Here is an 18,834-nt window from a genome sequence, read left to right on the forward strand (position 1 = left end):
TCATCAAAAAAAAAAAGTCAAATAATGGTTACCAGGAGCTGGGGGAGGGGGAAATAGGGAGTTACGGTTTAATAGGTACGTAATTTCAGTTTGGGATGATGGAAAAGTTCTGGAGATGGATAGTAGTGATGGTTCCCCAACAATGTAAATTTGCTTAATTTCGCTGAATTGTATACTGAAAAAAAATAGTTAAAATGGTAAATCCTACATTAAGTATATTTTGCCACCTTAAAAAGACATGGCCAGCAAAGGACAACCAGACACTTGAGAAAGGCCTCTGAAAGAAAAAGAGCAAAACAAATAAATATAAATAAGAAACCTGGATGATTCAGACACGACTGAAGGAGTAGAAGAAAAATCTGTAAATAGACTCTTTAGTGGAGTGAAAGGACATACTGCCCCTACACACTGCGTATTACAAAAAGAACAGCACACTACCCAAATGGTCATTTCAAAAACAAAGAGAAAACTTTTGAAAATCAAAACATTTGATAACAAAAATTCAATAATAGAATATAAAGTTGGGGAAACAGTCCAGAAATGGACCAAAAGATCAAGAGGTAGAAAACAGTGGAGGAAGGAAAAGAGTTTTTTTTCCAGAAAATACAATATCTAAATAATTGGACTTTCAAACAACCGGGGAAATAAAGAAAAGGAAATCATCAAAGGAAATAATAGGAAAGTACTTTTCAGAACTGAAAGCCAATAAGTGTCCAGATTGAAGGGGCCCATAAAATACTCTGCAAGATGAGTAATAAAAAGCCAAATAAGGCACACTGTTTTGAAATTTCAGAACCCCAGGGATAAAGAAAGGGTTCTAAAAATACCCAGAGGTAATGAGGACCTGATTGGAATAGAGTTTCTGAGCGTTTCTCTGAGGAGCTTTGAAACCACCTGATCTACTCTTATGCTTCTCTCCACCCTGTGTGGCAACTCCCCTGCCCACCCAGACTTTTTTTTTAAGTAAAATTGGTATATAACTACACTAAAAAATAAATTAAAAAATAAAAATACCCAGAAAGGAAAAAATAATGGGTTATATGCTAAGGAAAAGAAATCAGAAACACAACAGGCCTCTTATAAGCAACATCAGACACTGGAATATAATGGAGCAAAACCTTCAGAATTCTGGGGGAAAACTTACTGCCAGAACTTACTGCCTGGAATTTTATACCCATCTAAATCATAAATTGAATATGAGAAACAATACAGATGTTTTAAGACGTATATAAGGACTCAAAACTTTTCCTTGCCTTTCAGTCTTTCTTAGGAATCTACCAAGAATAAAAGGAAAGCGCTGAACATAACACAGGAAGTGAAGGAGTCCTAGGATAACAGCTGTGCTTTACAGTCTAATGCAGGCTCACATTCTGCAAGAAGACTTTTATGTCCCCATTTTTCTTGACAGCTAAACAGCAACCACTTGCATTATCTCATCTAATATTCTCAACGAACCCTAAAAAGAAGACATGATTTTTCAATCCACGTGGTTTAAAGGGTATATAGGCTGTAAGTCAGGAGAAGGAACAAGTTGTAAGAGGAAGATAAGAACTTCCTTTTGAGATACACTCACCCCAATATTCATAGCAGCACTATTTGCAGTAGCCAAGACACGGAAGCAACCTAAGTATCCATTGACAGATGAATGGATAAAGAAGATGTAGTACATATATACAACGGAATATTACTCAGCCATAAAAAAAAGAATGAAATAATACCATTTGCAGCAATGTGGATGGACCTAGAGATTATCATACTAAGTGAAGTAAGTCAGGCAGAGAAAGGCAAATATCATATGATATCACTTACATGTGGAATCTAAAAAATAGTACAAATAAACTTATTTACAAAACAGAAACAGAGTCACAGACATAGAAAACAAACTTACGGTTACCAAAGGGAAAGGTGGGGGAGGGATAGATTGGGAGTATGGGATTAACAGATGCACACTCCTATATATAAAATAGATAAACAACAAGGATTTACTGTACAGCACAGGGAATATATTCAATATCTTGTAATAAACTATAATGAAAAAGAATAGAAAAAAGAATATAGACATATACATATATATGTATAACCAAATCACTTTGCTGTATACCTGAAATTAACACAATATTGTAAATCAACTATACTTCAATTTTTAAAAATAAATTTAAAAAATAATAATTTTTAAAAAGAACTTCTTTTTGATACATTGAACTTGACAACAATTGGATATATGTATCTGAAGCTTAGGACAGAAGTCTGGGCTGGAGACATGAATTTCAGGAGGAAAATGAAGGTATGAGAGGGGATGAAAAAAACCTACGGAAATCAACATATTTTTAAAACAAAGAGTTGAAAATTGTAAGAGAAATGATAATGAATCAGAGAACAGATCAAAACTAATAGAATAAAAACAGTAATCAAAGATGTATCAGAAGAAAGAATCCATGACTCAAAGAAATACCAAAAGCTAGCAATGAAAAGGTTTTCTCCATGTAGCTGGAAAAATTAATGAAAAGAAACCAAGATCAAGAGTTGTCTTAGTTAAATGTGTTACATGAGAGAGAGAGAAGGAGAAGGAGGAGGAGGAGGAGGAGGAGGAGGAGGAGGAGGAAGGGAAGTTTCCAGAGACAAAATGTTGGTTATCTATTAAGGGAATCAACCTCCCTACTAGTCTCATGCTTTCAGTGAAGAGGAACTTCTGTGAGGATAACACTCCTAGCTTTTCTCTCCACCTCTACTAATTTCTTCGCATAAGAGCAGTGCTTTATCTGATATTTGCTTTTGAAAGAGGGAACTGAGCATGCCTGGCTCAGCCCCTACTGCTGTCTGGTCAAATTCATAAGCTATAAAAAGTATGCACCCTGTCTCCTTACCTGCCAAGTGGTAGGAGTCCAGCCCTCAGGTGGAGATGTGCAGGTGTACTGTGACTCTGCCCGTGATTCTGTCAAAATCAAGAGGAGAGACTGTAAGTCCCTTTGGCCACAGATCTAAAATCACTTTCTCCAATCAGCTTTAAGAAATGCAACTGACATTTCGATCTTCCTTTTCCTGTCTTCTGTGTTCTCAAGTTAATCCCCAAATTTGTAACCCAAGTTAGTCCTAATTTGGGAGGGAAAGAGGAAATAACCTAAAATACCAATGGTTACCCATAAAAGATTACCCATAACATTAAGTATGAGAAAACAACAGCAAAGTTCACAAACTGCTAGTTCTTAGGCAAAATATAACCTTGGTAAATGTTCTGTTTGGTGATTTTAGTTGGCATATACAACATTTTATATGGCCATGTAATTACGCAGGCGTAATGTTTGATTATAACACGTCTTCCTCCAAGGCTGCCTCACATTTAGGTGTCCTGCATAACCTCTGTAGAATTTGAGTTTGCTACCCCTGCAATAATGCAGTGATGACAGAATCTGAAGTTACACAGAATAGCTGTAGATCTCTAAGTACCTATATGGCTAGACCTGCAAGCCAAATGCTGACTGAAAAAGCAAGCTGCAGAATAATGCATACAGTAGGGTATCATTTATGTATGTTTAAACACAACATATTTTCTGATTTGCTGTTATGATTCATATGAAAGGTTTTTTTTTCTTCTCTCTCTAGAACTTTCTAGAATCTTTTCTATACACTCATGTTCTGCATTTCATGATGGTATGTTTATGAACATGAGAGACAAAGACACTGACCTCACTGAGCTTACACTCCAATAGGTAATAAATTACAAATAGATGAATGCACATGTCATATGACAGGACTTTGTAACTTATAAAGAATAAATAAACCATGGCAAGGGTTTCCTCCTCTTCTGGTGGTTTGTGTAGGGCAGAACCATCATATAGGGGAGGACGGGTACACTGCTGAGTGGAATTTGACAAAACTTTCAAACTGCCTTTCCAAATGGCCATGCCGATTCATAATCCCAACGGTAGGATAATCTTCCCCTCCCCCCCCGCCCCGTTTGATCAAAACACATTGTATCCATTTTCATTTCCTTGATTAAGTTGTGATTTGCCTCTTGATATTGTTTTCCTATTGGGTTGTACAGCTGATTCGTGTTTCTCCTCCACAGACCCAATTTCTGGTTCCAAGTTCATCAGTGCCCTCGTGGTGCCCCGACCACAGACCCCTTACTGGAAAGTGTCCGTGAAGCACTCCTCATGCTTGATGCAATTACCCAGGTGGTATTTCCATGCCTGCTCTGGGTCTCAGCAGGTGTCACCACTGATACCTTATTTAAGCCTCACCACATGCCGAAAGTTAAGTGATAAGTATCTTCATTGCCCAGATAAGCAAACAGACTCAAAGATAATGAATTACTTATTTCAAGGTCCCACAGCAAGTAATTGCAGGAGTCAGGATTCAAAACCATGTTTTTTAAATCTCTAAAGCTTGTGTTCATCTCCCTTAAATACTCTCATTGTCAGCCTTTGGGAGCAAAAGCTATTCTGCTACAGCATTGGCTATTTCAAAGTTCAACCTAATTTTGATTGGCACTTGGTGTAGTTCACATAAATAAAGCCTTTGCAGTTGTCAACAGATCTTCCTAGATCATTTCCTACCTCAATGCATTGCTAAAGCTGTTTGGTTCCTGAAAAGCAAGGTCTTCCTTCCGTGAAGGTTCTAGGACCACCCTCTGAATTCTAGGTCTTCAGTTGCTCTCCATACTAGTTGACAGTAGCCCAGAATATTTCCATAAAACTTCCTTCAATTGTCACTTCTTTTAAATGCTATAAAACCAGTAAAGATGTCTAGGAGGGATTTTTCTAGCTTCCAACATCATTTTCTTCTACACAAACATTTACATAAACATCAACATGTCTGAAACCAAATTACACGTCAGTTACTTAGGTCCCAGACAAACGGTGATTACTTTTAAATCATGCAAAATTTCAGATCACAGAGTTCTACAACACTGAGGTCAAAAGGAATCACAGCATCCACCCAGCCCGAGGATGGCCAATAGAATCCATAACTGGAAGTGGTGGCGAGAAAGCTGGAGTCCCATCTGGGCTCTACAGGAAGGAGTGCTGTGATCCGTTAGCAATGTCTGCCCTGGACAGCTAAGGGAGTTCCAGGCCTTTGGGGCAGCTGTTGGGAAATGCTGATCCAAAATGAACACTAAAACATCACTGAGATCAACCAGTTAAATATGATTTTTCCCACTCCCACCAAAGCAGACAGAATCCTGACACGAAAATTTTAAAAGCCCAGCTCTACTGAAACCTCTTACAACTTTCTCAGGCAGTCCCAGTGAACTTAAAATCTCAATCTAAATATCCCATGATATAGTGCCTTTTTCTCAGAAGAAGAAATTTATTTTATTATATACACGTTAAAGTGGACTAAAGAAACCCAAAGAGGAAACAAGAACACACACACACAAACAACTTTTCAGTGATTCTGCTTTGCCTTGTTGAAGTAAATTCATAAATACAATTTTTATTAGTACAAAAAAAAAAATCAGTTGCTTTTAACCTCTTCCACCTCCCCAGGCAAGTAAATACTGAAAAAAATTGTAAGGAATATTGGCTTGGAGGAGGGCCAATCAGGCCTGGGGTATCCACACATCACTATCTGGCTCTACTGTCAGACATGTGAAAAGGAATATGTGTATTATATATCTGTTTTCTCTAATCTTGTCCAAAGCATGCATTTTATGGAGGAAGAATCTGAAGCCCAGAGAGACTAAGCCATTTATCTATACACACACAACTAGTTAACGGCGGAACTAGGCTGAAAATCCATTTCTCCTGCTTGCTGGTTTAGCACTGTTAACCTACATAGTCCCACATGTAAATGACTCCCAGGTCGTCTACTTAATCACCCATCACTCACCAAATACAAGTGTAGGAGGCACAGAATTGAAACAGTACAACCTTGGGCAGCATCAAGATGCTCACAGCTGGATGGGAGGCTGGACCTGCAAACCGAGAGCTGCAGAGGACTCTCTGCCTTCCTGAGGAAGGCATTTGGAGAGCTCTGAAAATCCCCAAACTCGTCCGTACCATTGCTTTTAAACCTCTTCACTACCCCCGCCAGCAGTGACCATCAACTTCCTTTCTGAAGCTTTTTTTTTTTTAACAAAGAAACATCTTTAACACGTCACGATCATTACTATGCACAAAGCAATGGAGAACCAAAAACAATCCGAGCTCTTTCCTGCCTTGCCATCTTTGCCCTTGATGTTCCTTCCAGCAGGATGGTCCCCTCCCCCCATCTTCACATGGCGGCTCCTCTCTTCACTGCAAATCTCCCTCCTTCCTCTTTTTTTAAACTGTGGTAAAATATATGTAACACAAAACTTGCCATTTTTAAGTGTACAAATCAGTGGCATGAAGTACATTCACAGTGTTGTGTGACCTCCACCACTGCCTCTTTCCAAAACTTTTTCATCACCCCAAACAGAAACTCTGTACCCACCAAGAAACGACTCCCCACTTCCCCCTTCCTCCAGCCCCTGGTAATCTCTAGTCCACTCTCTGTCTCTACGAATTTGCCTTTTCTAAGTATTCATATAAATGGAATCATGCAATATTTACCCTTTTGTATTGGCTTATTTCATTTAGCATAACGTTTTCAAGATTCATCCACATCGTAGCGTGTATCAGAATTCCATTCCTTTTTATGGCTGAATAATATTCCATTTTATGAATACACAACATTTTGTTTATCCATCCATCCACTGATGTACACGTGGGTTGCTTCCACCTTTTGGCTGCTGTGAATAACACCGCAGTGGGCAGGGCTCCTTTCCAATGCTCACCTCTCTCTCTCACTTTCCATCACATCACCCGGCTTTATTTTCTTCATAGAACATATCACCACATGAAATTAATTGTTTTGTTTATTCTTCTTCCCTCCCCTCATCCTCCTCCCAAAGGTACAGTCCACGGGAGCAGAGAACCTTTTCATTCTCCACTTTATCGCCAACCTAGCATCATAACGTAGGGGCTGGCATATACTAGACACTCAAAAAATATCTGTCGAATGAATGAATAAAAAAGCAATAATGAAATGCATAGGTTGGGCAGTTGACCAGACTCACGAACTTGCTAACTAACTCCCGCCCCCCCCCCCCATTACAGAGCAGGTCATACAGACTCATACTTTAGCAACATGACAAACTACTCCATGCCATGGCTTTTTGGGATACGATGCCTAAAGTAGAAGTCACTAGTGTTAAATCCTCAATGCCAAATATCTACGACATTATATGGTTGAAAGTTGCTGTAACGGCAATGTGGGCAAAAAATCGAAGACACAGAAGTGCCAGTGAGTAAAAAGAAGTGGGAAGAAAAAAGGAAAGAAGCTTTGTGCAGCTTTGTGCAGCCCTGAAGAAAGGGCTGGTAACGTCCCTCTTACACCAGGAGAGAATCTCACTTAGCATAACTGGCCAGAGAGGCAGGTGGAAAAGTGGTCCAGCCTGCGGGGCTCTGGCACCACCTTCTGTTCTGGCAGCTCCCGAAGCCGTCACCTGATTTAACAGGTCTCTCTTTATCCCCAACGTTGAGGCCCACACACCTTCTCCCTGAGAGAGAATTCTTCCCACGGCTCTTTTCCCTGGGGGTTTATAGAGAATTTCAGTCCGTGCACGTTGATCCCATTACCGCTTACTACATGGCTATTTCCTGGGGCAGGGAGATAATCCAATTCTGCTCCTTCCCAGCACACAAGCGTAAAACCATAATATATAACATATTATGTCAGACACAGGCTCAGCATTCTGTCCCCCGACACCCGGAGCAAGGAAGATTTTGTGAGCAACTCTAGTCCTTGCTTCACGTGACACACAGATGCCAAGTCCTGCTCTCCCTCCGCAGAGTGCCATCGTGTCCCTGCTCCTACTCTTCCTTTCTCTCTGGACCACCCACACATCATCCTTCCTGGTTCCACTAGCAGATGCCCACTGGCCTCTTGCAGTGTTCTAGGATGTCTGTTGGGAACCAGAAATTTAAAAATGAATGAGTTAGGCCCCCATAGGGTTCCACTGGGCAGCAAAGGCAAGGACCACTTGACAGAGCAAGTAGGAACTACTTAGGCAGTGGGAAGATAGGGACCCATGGGGCAGATCTTGAAAGATAAGCAGTGTAGAAAGAAAAGGGAAAAGGATGAGGCAGAGGAAGTGTGGGCATACTTGTATATCAGGGAGAAAAGCCTGGGGTTTGGGGGGGGTGGTGGGGAGAAAGAGAGAGAGAATGAGAGAGAGCGAGAAGGAGGATATATGAGAGATGGAATTAAATTTTTTCTAGAGAAAAAAACAGGAAGCAAAGGAGTCAGCAGTTACTGCTAGAAAGGTTAACTTTGGCGATGAGTAATAACTCCTTCAAATAGAATCATGAAGGAAGCAAATATAGGTAAAAATATAGACAAATTAAGAAGACCCAGGGGCATACATGAGATAGATTGTCTCTGAGGGTCTCCATTATCTCTGTAGAGCCCCAGCTTCCCCATGAGCTGGGAATGAGGAGGTGATGGTGGGTTGGGTGGAGGGGGTGGAGGTCAGGGGCAGCCGCTGAAGAGAAAGCAAGAGAAGGTCAACTAGAGATAATTAAAAGATGAGCGAGCAGCAGTGGCGGCCCAGCAGAGGCTGAGAGGCTCATAAATGTGTAATGGAACCACTTCAGCATGGTGATGTGCTTTTTCCCAAGTATTGTCCAGCAGCCCCGGGCCAGGGAGAGTGAAAACAAGTATTTGGATTGACACAGCACTGGGGACGGAGGTGCAGCTGTGGAAGGAGGACAAGGAGATGAGCGTGAGGAGGGATGGGATGAGAGGCCCTTGAAGAGATGGGTGATTAAATCTAGCCTAAGAAGGGGAGATGGGCAAGGCCAAGAGAGGTCTGACTCTCAGCCTGCAAAATCAGGTGTCAAATATATCCAGCACGTAGCCATAAGGCTTTGTATTAGTCAAGGTGCTCTAGAGAAACAGAACCAATTCCTTATAATAAGTCTCATTAGAAGGAACTGACTCATGCAATTATGGAAGCTAAGAAGTCCTGTGACCTGCCGATTTCAAGCTGGAGCCCCAGGAAAATGGCGCTGTAGTTCCATTCCAAGTCTGAAAGCCTGAGAACTTGGAGAGCCAGGATTGTGAGTCTACGGCCACTGCCAGGAGAAGACCAATGTCTCAGTTTAAGCAGTCAGGCAGAGAGAAAAAAGGCCACCTTCCTCTGCCTTTTTCTTCTATTCAGGCCCCTGAATCAATGCCCATGGGCATTGGATGATGCCCACCCATATTGAGGAGGGCCATCGGCTTTACTGAGTCCACAGATTCAAATGCTGATCTCTTCTGGGAACATCCTCACAGGCAGAAATGATATTTAAGCAGATATCTGGGCATCCTATGGCCCAGTCAAATTGGCACATAAAGTTAACCATCACAAGCTTGATAACAGTAGCTCTTATTGTAATCCCAGGCATGTATGCACCAGGCATTAACTAAGAGCTTTACGTGTATGGTTCCATTGGGTCCTCTCTCACTTTACAGAAAAGTAACTACAGCTCAAGGAAGTTAAGTTACTCTGGACTTGACTAACCCCAAAACTCATGCTCTTACACACCTGGCCCAAAGAGGTTGTACTGCTAAATTTCTGATCATATCGTTCTGTAGGTTGAGCCGTCCCAAGTGATGAACAAGGTATAGGAGGTGGAAGTGGACGTGGATTGCTGAAGTGAATGGAAGTTGAGTCATTGCGGCTGAGGACGTCAGAGCAATCTGTGACTGGAAAGTTGAATGACTCAACAACAAGGGTCAGAGGGCCAGGAGTCAGGGACCTCAGAATCACAGGAAAATTTAACTGTCCAGAAGGGTTCATGTGAGGAAGAACCAGCCTGAAGCCAACTGGAAAAAATTTTGCAAGGGCCGTGGAAACTCTGAAATTTGGCAAGAAGTGGCATCTCTCCCTTTGAAAGGTTCCCAGTTGGGTCAGGGGCTCCCAAGACCATCCTCAGGTTCAGTGATTCACCAGAAGGACTCATAGAACTCAGGAAAGCTCTGACACTCATGATTATGGTTTATGACATGAAAGGATACAGACTCAAATTTGCAAAGGAAAGAGGTACACAGGGCAGAGTCCAGGAGAAACCAGACATGGCCTTCCAGCTGCCCTCTCTCAGTAGCGTAGCACAAACAGGACGTAATCCTCCCAGTAATGATGTGTGATAGCACCTGGGAAGTACTGCCAGCCAGGGAAGCTTACCTGAGCTTTCATGTCCAAGGTTTTTCTTGGGAGTCAGTCACCTAGGCACGCAATACCCACATGACTGACCTTAGCTACCCTGTCTTCAGCACTTCCAGAGGTCAAACTGATACAGCATGGCCCAGGGCCCCAGGCAAACAAAGGCACACATTCATTATAAATCACATTGTAGCCATAAACTAACTGGGGTAGCCCAAGGCCCCAGGTATACAAAAACACTCTTGTCAAGCAGAATACTCCGAGGACTTAGAAGATCTCTCTGGTCAAGGGCCATTCTTTCTTTGGAATGTGCAGGGTTGAAGCATCCCACGCCCTCTGGATTAACTCTTTACAGCACACCAGCACCAGAGACCAATAAACCTGATTTGTGATGTAAGACACCCATTCTGGCCCAGAACAGCACAGAGACCTCCAGGGATCAAGGATGACCCAGTCACTTGAAGGTAAACTTTGCATTTAAAGCTAGAATGTTATCCTTTGAGTTTTGGGTTCACAATGAGCTCAACCTCTGAGGCTGATCCGAGGACTTTTCTACTTTAGACCATCCTATGCTCTCTCTGATCAAGGCTCAACTCTCCCAGTTAACATTAAAAAGAAGCAAGCAAACAAACTGACAACTCTCATGCCCAACCTTGGAAAACAAGTGAAAAAGAAGTCTCTGATATGCATTAGACATCCACAAACACACTGCAATGAGGACCAAGAGATTTCCCCTCTACACTGTGTGCTGGGATCCTGTTCCCACGAGCCCTGTGGATAGAACGCTCCCAGATCCAAACACCAGGCTGAGAAAGCAACCAGGAAGCAGCTGGCGTGCTTTGGTCTAACTCTGCAGTGGGTTCACTGGACACAACTGGGTTGGCCATTCTTTTGCCTCTAGAGGGTACAGTAAGCAGCAACTATCACATTCTCCTGGGTGCACAGGCTTGTAAAGAGTTGAAATAGAGATGGAGGCAGAGATAGAGACAGAGAAAGAGATAGAAATAGAGGTTTCAGCAGACGTTTTTGCTAGCATAGCATTTCTGTCATGCACTTGCCTTCTGATATGCCTTGTTTTCATTTATGTGAGATTTTATTCTTTTTTTATTGAAGTGCAGTTGATTTACAATATTGTGTTTCACATGCACAGCAAAGTGATTCAGGGTTTTTTTTGTGGGTTTTTTTTGCAGATTTTATTCCATTATAGGTTATTGCAAGATATTGGTATGATTCCCTATGCTATACAGTACATCTTTGTTGCTTATTTATTTTATGTTTAGTGGTTTTAGTAGGGAAGAAAGTAAGCGGATCCTTTGCCCCTGGCGTTCTAGACCATGGACAGCACCCAGCTCATCCTCTTCCTGCTGTAGTCTCCTTGCAGATCTCAAATCAGACAAGTGCTCCCTGTTTATTGCACACGATGGGTAACCCTGCTGCGGAAGGATACTTCTATTCTGGAGGTAAAGCCCATGGGAGTTTTGCTGGCTACTCCTTTATCTCTACCTTCCATTGACCAACAGTGCGACTGTTCTATTCCAAATGCCTTTGAGGAAGGTTGTCACAACGGTAAAGAAGGGAAAAAATAAATAAATCCATGCTCAGCTTTCACGTTTCAAAATGAATGTTTGAACCCAAGGCAGAGGCAAAAGCCTGAGAGAGAGAGATATTGGAGTTCCAAAGCAGAGCCCATAAAAACCCAGCACAGAAAGTTTATTTCCAAAAAAGTAAGCAAGAAGAATTCATGATTGGTTAGAGCCAGTTTTACCACCATTCATATTATATTAAAATCCCCTAAAGTGAGAAAAGCGGGAAATTATGAGCGGTCCTGAGGTGGCGCTCCTGTCTTGCCCCTTTGAGGTCAAGTCTATAGGGACGGAGGAGTACCGTAAGTTCAAGAGCAGACAGAATCACAGCTTCCATGCTGAGCAGGGCCTAGGAAAGTGAACGGGGTCTCGGGACTCTCCACCTGTATCCTTCCATGGAGCCACAGGGATGGAGAACTGACTCCAGGGTCTAGCGAAATGAGCCTGACCCGTCAGGCTCCACATGGGAAGGCGAGAGACTGAATGCTTCTCATTCAATCTTTAGGGCTGGTGGGCCCTAGTGGCCCCTGGTCAGCTCGTGGAGATTCAGAGTGACCTTTATGGACCAACCACTAGGGAAAAGATGAAGGCTCAGACATCCCAAAGGAGCCTGGCAAGGATGGGCAGTGACAATCAGGGCCAATGAGAGTGAGGCCATCGTGGTAGCTGTAGAAGAGAAGACGTAATGGCCTAGAACCAAACGCCACTCCCAACTCCTGGACAGCCCTCAAGTCTCCTGGAAATTAGGTTCAATCATGGAGGAAAGAAGAAAGGGGAGAACTGTGAATGAATCGAGAAAACCTTGAATGGGTTGAGTTTGTCCTGGAATGACTGCCATTGAGTTTCCATGGACAGAGGTGTGGAACTGGAGACAGAACCCAAATTCAGTTATGGAAAAATAAGAGCCTTACCCTTTACTTTGCAAACCTGAGTTGGAGGTCTATGGAATGAACACTTACAATATTTTAAACACCTGAGAGCTCAAAGATGTGAGAACAGGTAGGTCAGTGATAACAGCAAGAGCAGCAGGCTGTATATAAAATTTTGTATATAAATTTTATATAAACGTTTAATGCTGTATATATAAATTCTAGTTTGTGCAAACCAAAATTTGGGGTACATTGTTCTGACCGTGGAACATATGTGAATGGTACCTGCCCCTGAAAGTGGGAAATGTATGTGCCTAGGTCATCTTCTTTCTCTATCAGGAATGCAGCCATCCCTGACCAGGTGACAGATAGTGTGACTGTGCATTTCAAAAGGGGAGCTATGTATGTGCCACTTCTGGGTATGTGAAGCCATCTCAGAGATGTAGACTGGGCCCCCAAATGTTGGGATGGCTGGAAAAATTCAAGGATCAAGTTCAAAGTCCTTAGTATGACAAACAAAGCTTTTCACGATGGGGCCTTGCTCCCTTGACCAGTCCCATAGTCAGGAAGACCACCAGGAGGGCTCTAAACCCACCATATTGTCTTGCCCCGGGGCCTTTGCACAAGCTTCTCCCTCTGCCTTAATGGGCCTGGCTATCTCTACATATCCTTCACGTCTCAACTTGAACTTACATCTCCCAGAAAGGCTTCCCGAATTTTCCCAAATTGATTTCATTGTCCTTCCATGAACTTCCACGGCATCCTGAGTGAACCCCAGTTGTACCACTTATCAGGCTGTATTTAACTGTCTGTTTCCCTATTTATCTCCTCCACTAGACTGTCAGCTATTTAAGGGCAAAGGCATGTCTTGATCATCATTGTATCCTGGAACCTAAAGCAGCACCAGGCCATGAGAAGGTGCTCCACAAACACCTGTTACTTGTCAAGGTTGATGACTACTGGGGAAGGAGGGATCTGGACCATTTTAGAAAACCCAAGCTGATGGGGCCACCTCCCTCGGGGAAATGGCCGCAAGCAAATAGACATCAGAGTCAGAGAGTTGTGGCCAAAGAATTTTTCTTCACTTGTTGCCCAGGGGAAATTACTGCTTTGAGCAGCAATGCTTTAAACCTGGTTCTTAAAGGAAGAGAAACCTCCGTGGGCTGGTAAGTCACATCCGCAGATGCACAGCTGCCCTCTCTCCGGTCCGTCTGTGCTTCTTCCATCAGGCAGAACATCCCCATCCTTCAGACCACCGTTCTCAGTCTGGGCTTTTGGGGGTTCATTGTGTCAGCATCCCCCGGGGTTCCCGCTCCGCTCAGGGTCTTTTCTTGTGAATGCCCTGAACAGAAATACTCTCTTTAGAACCTTCTCAGCGGAAGGCTCCATGCCAGGCACTTGCACGTAGAACGTTAGATTTAACCCTCACAAAAACATTGTGAGATGAAACCATTACCCTCAGAGGTAGAGAGGCAAAAACCGAGGAGGTTAAATAACTTGCTCAAGATCCCAGCTAGTGAGAGACAGCTGTTCTCAGGGGGAAAAAAATAACCTCTGTTACGAGACTGTTCAATTTTTTACACTGCTGTCACAAAACATGCAAAACTCCACTACCTGTTCCCAAAAGCTCTGGGTGGCAAAACACACACACACACACACACACACACACACACACACACACCTTGAAGAGTCCAGCAGGTGATAATTGGTGTTGCTACAGCATGAAAGAATAAGGGAGCTGTGAAATTCTCCACTATCCTGGGAAAGAATCAGGCACTTTTCTACTTTGATAACCACGGTTTTCTCAAGAATAAGGTAAGAGTTTAAGCCATAGTTTCCCATGCTTCTGATTTAAGTCTAAAATTTCCAGGAAGAGCAGAATATGTCAATTAGTTAGGTCTTTGCTTTTTTTTTTAAAGAGATTATGTAAGTTGTTTACTCTCACTAACAGCCAGGAAGAGTCCGAGTGCTGTTCACTGGCCTCACATCAATATTCCATGCACTCATTAATCATTCACAGATTACTTTATACTCTGCACATGCCCTCAGATGGCCCTTTACCCAGGTTGAGTAGCTCGAGTTATAAATGCCAGTGCCTGTAGGAGAAGCAGACCCGTAGCACGAATGTTACAGCCCCAAGGAGCACACGTGCAGGGGTCCTCTAGTGATGCAGAGAGCATGTGCTCTGTCTGCAGGGGGCGCCACGACTCAACTCCAGCCAACGGTTGCCATGTAGGATCCCAGAGTCCTTGTGGCTGGGTCTCCTGATTTTCCAAAAAGAGCCGGAAGTCTGGAATTTTACACGAAATTTCCTGATCACTATGAGAGCCAAACAGCATATGCCTGTGGGTAACTTTCTATCCAGGCTGCGATCCCTGGATTGCTGTCTACAGCAGTGCTGTCCCCTAGGACCCGGGACTTCGACGACCTCATCAGAGTTAACCCAAGAGCAGATAGCCGTGCAGCCACGGGGTTGATGGCAGCGGGAGGGCTTCGTGTCTGACGAAATCGTGAGCGTCGAGCCAAGGAAAATAGGAACTATCTGTCCCATAAGAAAATGACAATGCTCAACAAGTCCTTATGGCCTCAATTTTAACATCTTTGGTAATTCTGCAGCAGTAGCACCTGCTCAGGCAACGAGAGAGGCGGCTTTGGGAACATTATATGACACCTTTTATCTCAGCTGTGGGTGAGGTGAGCTACAAGTACAACTATCTACAAGCAACACAATCACAGGTACAGAGCCGTGATGAGATGCCTGGTGCAATTCAGAGGAAATCTGAGCAAGGGATTAAACAGGCTTCCAAGAGGGTAGTGTGAGGTGTTGGAAGAGGCTGGGCTGGCGGGAAAACTCACGTGTTGATCCCCAGAAGCATCTTTCGTTTCTTGAGCAAGGATGTAGAGGGGTTCTCCTCCCGCCAAGCATATGATGCTAGTCGCCAGGGACAGAGCCATGAACCACGCTAACGACGTCCACTGGCAGAAGTGAAGAGGGAGCCCCTGAGTTCTGTACTGTCCAGGCGATATCTCCCCTCACCCAGCCTTGCCTTTCCCCAGCTGACCTGCAGGAAATCCCAGGGCTCCCTGTCCCCCTCCCTTCTTACCTGAGACCCCAACAGGACTGATTCCATCTGGCTTTTGATCTCTGCTCACTTCTGCACAGGAAGCCCTAAGGCTTCCTAAACTCAACCCTCATCACCCTGCCTCTCCTCACTTAAACCTCTGTCCATCTCCTAACCTGACTACCCCTAGCTCCCCAGATCCTCTCATTGGGTCCTCTGGAACTCATGGTCCATTATCAGCAAAATCTCTATATCTTCGGTTGCATCTCTAAACATTTTCTTCACCTTTCTGTCCTAACAGAACAAGGAGCCTGTTCCAGAACAAGGAACCGAGCAGAAGATTAATTTTAAAAATAATCATACTATTAGCAAAAACTAGTATGCACACTTAACCATGTTCTAGGCACTGTTCCAAGCACTGTACCTATATCGATTCCATTAATCTTCACAACAACCCCATAATTAAAGCCATTACCACGCCTATTTTCTGATGAGGAAACTTAGGCACGGAAAGGTGAATCGATTAGCCTAAGTTCATGGAGTTAATAAGCAGGGGAGCGGGAGTACAGGATTTGAATCAAGGCAGTTGAACTCCAAAGCCTGTGCACGGAACAACTGTGATACACTGCGTCACAGAATGGTCTTTGGTAGGAGAGAAGATGCCTCCAAAAAGGGGCAATCTGGGCCACCCCAGGGAGGCAGCACTAGGACGAGTCCAAATCTGTTTGGGTCTAGAATCCACCACTAAGAAAAGCTCGAAACTCCTGCTAAGGACACGGCTTCCTCTGTCATCCTCTCAAGAAGTGGCTATTTTTTTCATTCCCATACCCCTTGTTCCACTAGGCCTTGGGGGGGGGGTCCTCCCTGCTCTCTATTCATCTTCTATACCATTGCCCCCCACCACTCTTGGTTTTGAAGGTCATACTGCCAGACTGAATATTCCACTATGCTTCCTTATTGTAGTCATCCAGAGATCCCGGGTCGTTCCCCTCATTCCTACAAGATCTGAGCACCTGCTCATTGTCAGTTCTGATCTCAGGAATTTCACTTTCCATTGAGAAAATCCTTGCAATGCCCTTGACTTGCAGTTCCACGACCTCCTCTCTTCCCATTCTAACTCATCCTAACTCGGCCACTCCCTCCTGTGGCCACACCCTAGACCTTTCCATACAGGTCATTCACTCCTCCATTATCTTAATTCTAAGGATCCTACTTTCCAACCACTGTCTCTCATCTTTAGTTTGCCAGTTCCAAAAATGATTGACCCCTGTCTGACCACCTGATCATTACCACCTTTTTACTATCCCTCAATTCCTTCATATCCTTACTTTTTTTTTTTTTTTACTCTGCTTACATTCAAATACACAATATTATCATGACTCTCTAGCATGTACTCCAAATCCTTTCTTCCTCTCTCCCTAATACTCACCTGGAAAAAACACAACCCTTATGAAATTTCACCCTAACTATTCTGAATCTTCATCCAAGCAACTGAGCTTGCTCTGAAGAGAATTTCACAGCCTCCCGCCAACTCATCTACCAACTTCAGGGCATCTGGCCCCTATAGTTTGTCTTGCCTTGAATTACCATGGATGAATGGAAAGGCTCCTCTCTAAGGCCAGCCCCTCTGTTTGAATTCCATAGCCTCATTCTCTTTTCCATACCAAAGTCATTATCAGTCAATCACCCCCTTCCCTGCATCATTGGATTTTCTCTCTCTTCTTGATCATTTCCATCAGCCATAAAAAAAAGCCTTCCTGCCCCTCCAATCCCTTCCAGCTCCCACCCCATTTCTCTGATCTCCTTAACTACAGTTGTTTCCATGTTCTCTCCTCCCCTTTTCTCTTGAACCCAATCTTCCCTGAATTACCACCCCATCACTCCACCATAGTTCTTACCCAGGTCATCAATAACTTCTAGTTTACCAAATCCAACGGTCAATTCTCGGTCTTCACCTTACGTAGCCTCAGAAACATTTGACAAAGTTTGTCCCTCCCTTTTCTCTGAAACTTTTTTATGACTTGCTTCCAGGATGCTCTTCTCTCTAGGTTTTCCTTCTACAACACTGACTGCTTCTTCTTGGTCTTCTCTCCTGGCCCCTGCCCATATCCCAGACCCCGAAACTTTGGAGCACCCTGGACTCAGCCCTCAGCTTTCTTTTATCTGTCAACCTTCCTGTCCAGGGACCTCATCCAGTCTCATGGCATTTACACTGGTGGCTTCCACAATTCTATCTCCAGCTGGACCTCTCCCCTGAATTCCAGACGTCTCAGCTCAACTCTACATCTCAGTTGGATTTCTAATAGGCACCTCAAACTCTACATGAACAAAACCCAACTCCTGATTTGTCCCCAACGTGCACAGACACAGACACACACACACATGATCTTGCACAGTTTTCAGTAATTAGTACCTCAATGCTTCCATCCAAAACCTTGAAGTCATTCCTTCCTCCTCTCTTTTCCTCACTCCCAACACTCAAACAACAAATCCTGTAGATGGTGCTGGGAAAGGAGGTCTCATGCACAGTCTTTTAACCCACACTTGGCCACAGAAGAATGAACCTTGGGCCTGGAACACTTCCTTACCAAGAGATGGAGCCCCTACACCCTGTGCCAGGCTTATCACCTTGAGCGGGAATATCTTTTCGTGTTTCATGCACAATGACTGTTCCTTTGTTCCACTTAAGCATGTACATCAACAGCCCTCAGGCATACCTCCAGCTTTCAGTATTTCAGGCAACATGGGGGAGAGGTTGGGGTCCTTCCACTGTGGCACTAGAGGGATGTGTAGGCCAGTCGCCCTGTGTCAGCTGCTTGTGGGGACCTGATAGCCATGAGGGACCGACACACACAACTGGATCTGATCTTGCTCTGTCTCTTCCCTACGTAAGTAAAGCGTTATTCCGTCCAGAGCTTGACTATGCTGTGTTTTCCTTGGCGACTCCAATACCAAGATGCAATGGGAAGAAGGGTTTAGAGTCCTCCTCTGGGACTGATAACTGGTGCCTGGTACTTTGCTCAACACTTTACCTTCAGAATATGTAGAGCATCTGCTTCTTACCACCTTAGTCCAAGCTACGCTCACCTGGATTGTGACATAGCACATCCTTGCCTCCACCTTTGCCCCCATGACAGTCTGTTCAC

General features: G+C 43.8%; 1 protein-coding gene and 1 non-coding gene across 7 annotated transcripts in view; one reads left to right on the plus strand and one right to left on the minus strand.

Annotated features, from left to right (window-relative positions):
- Nucleotides 1-18,834, minus strand: part of ADPRM (ADP-ribose/CDP-alcohol diphosphatase, manganese dependent) — a 339,223-nt gene that overhangs the window by 158,239 nt on the left and 162,150 nt on the right. For all 6 annotated transcript variants that reach the window (XR_009698315.1, XR_009698314.1, XR_009698316.1 and 3 more), the window contains exon 5: nt 2,865-2,932. The gene's annotated coding sequence lies outside the window, so the exon portion shown is untranslated. The remainder of the gene's footprint in view (nt 1-2,864; nt 2,933-18,834) is intronic.
- On the plus strand, nt 828-907 carry LOC133081015 (small nucleolar RNA ZL8). Its single transcript, XR_009698691.1, has one exon. It is a non-coding gene; the product is annotated as a small nucleolar RNA ZL8 (small nucleolar RNA).

Source organism: Eubalaena glacialis, chromosome 19 (genome assembly GCF_028564815.1).
Source record: "Eubalaena glacialis isolate mEubGla1 chromosome 19, mEubGla1.1.hap2.+ XY, whole genome shotgun sequence".
Taxonomy (NCBI): Eukaryota; Metazoa; Chordata; class Mammalia; order Artiodactyla; family Balaenidae; genus Eubalaena; species Eubalaena glacialis.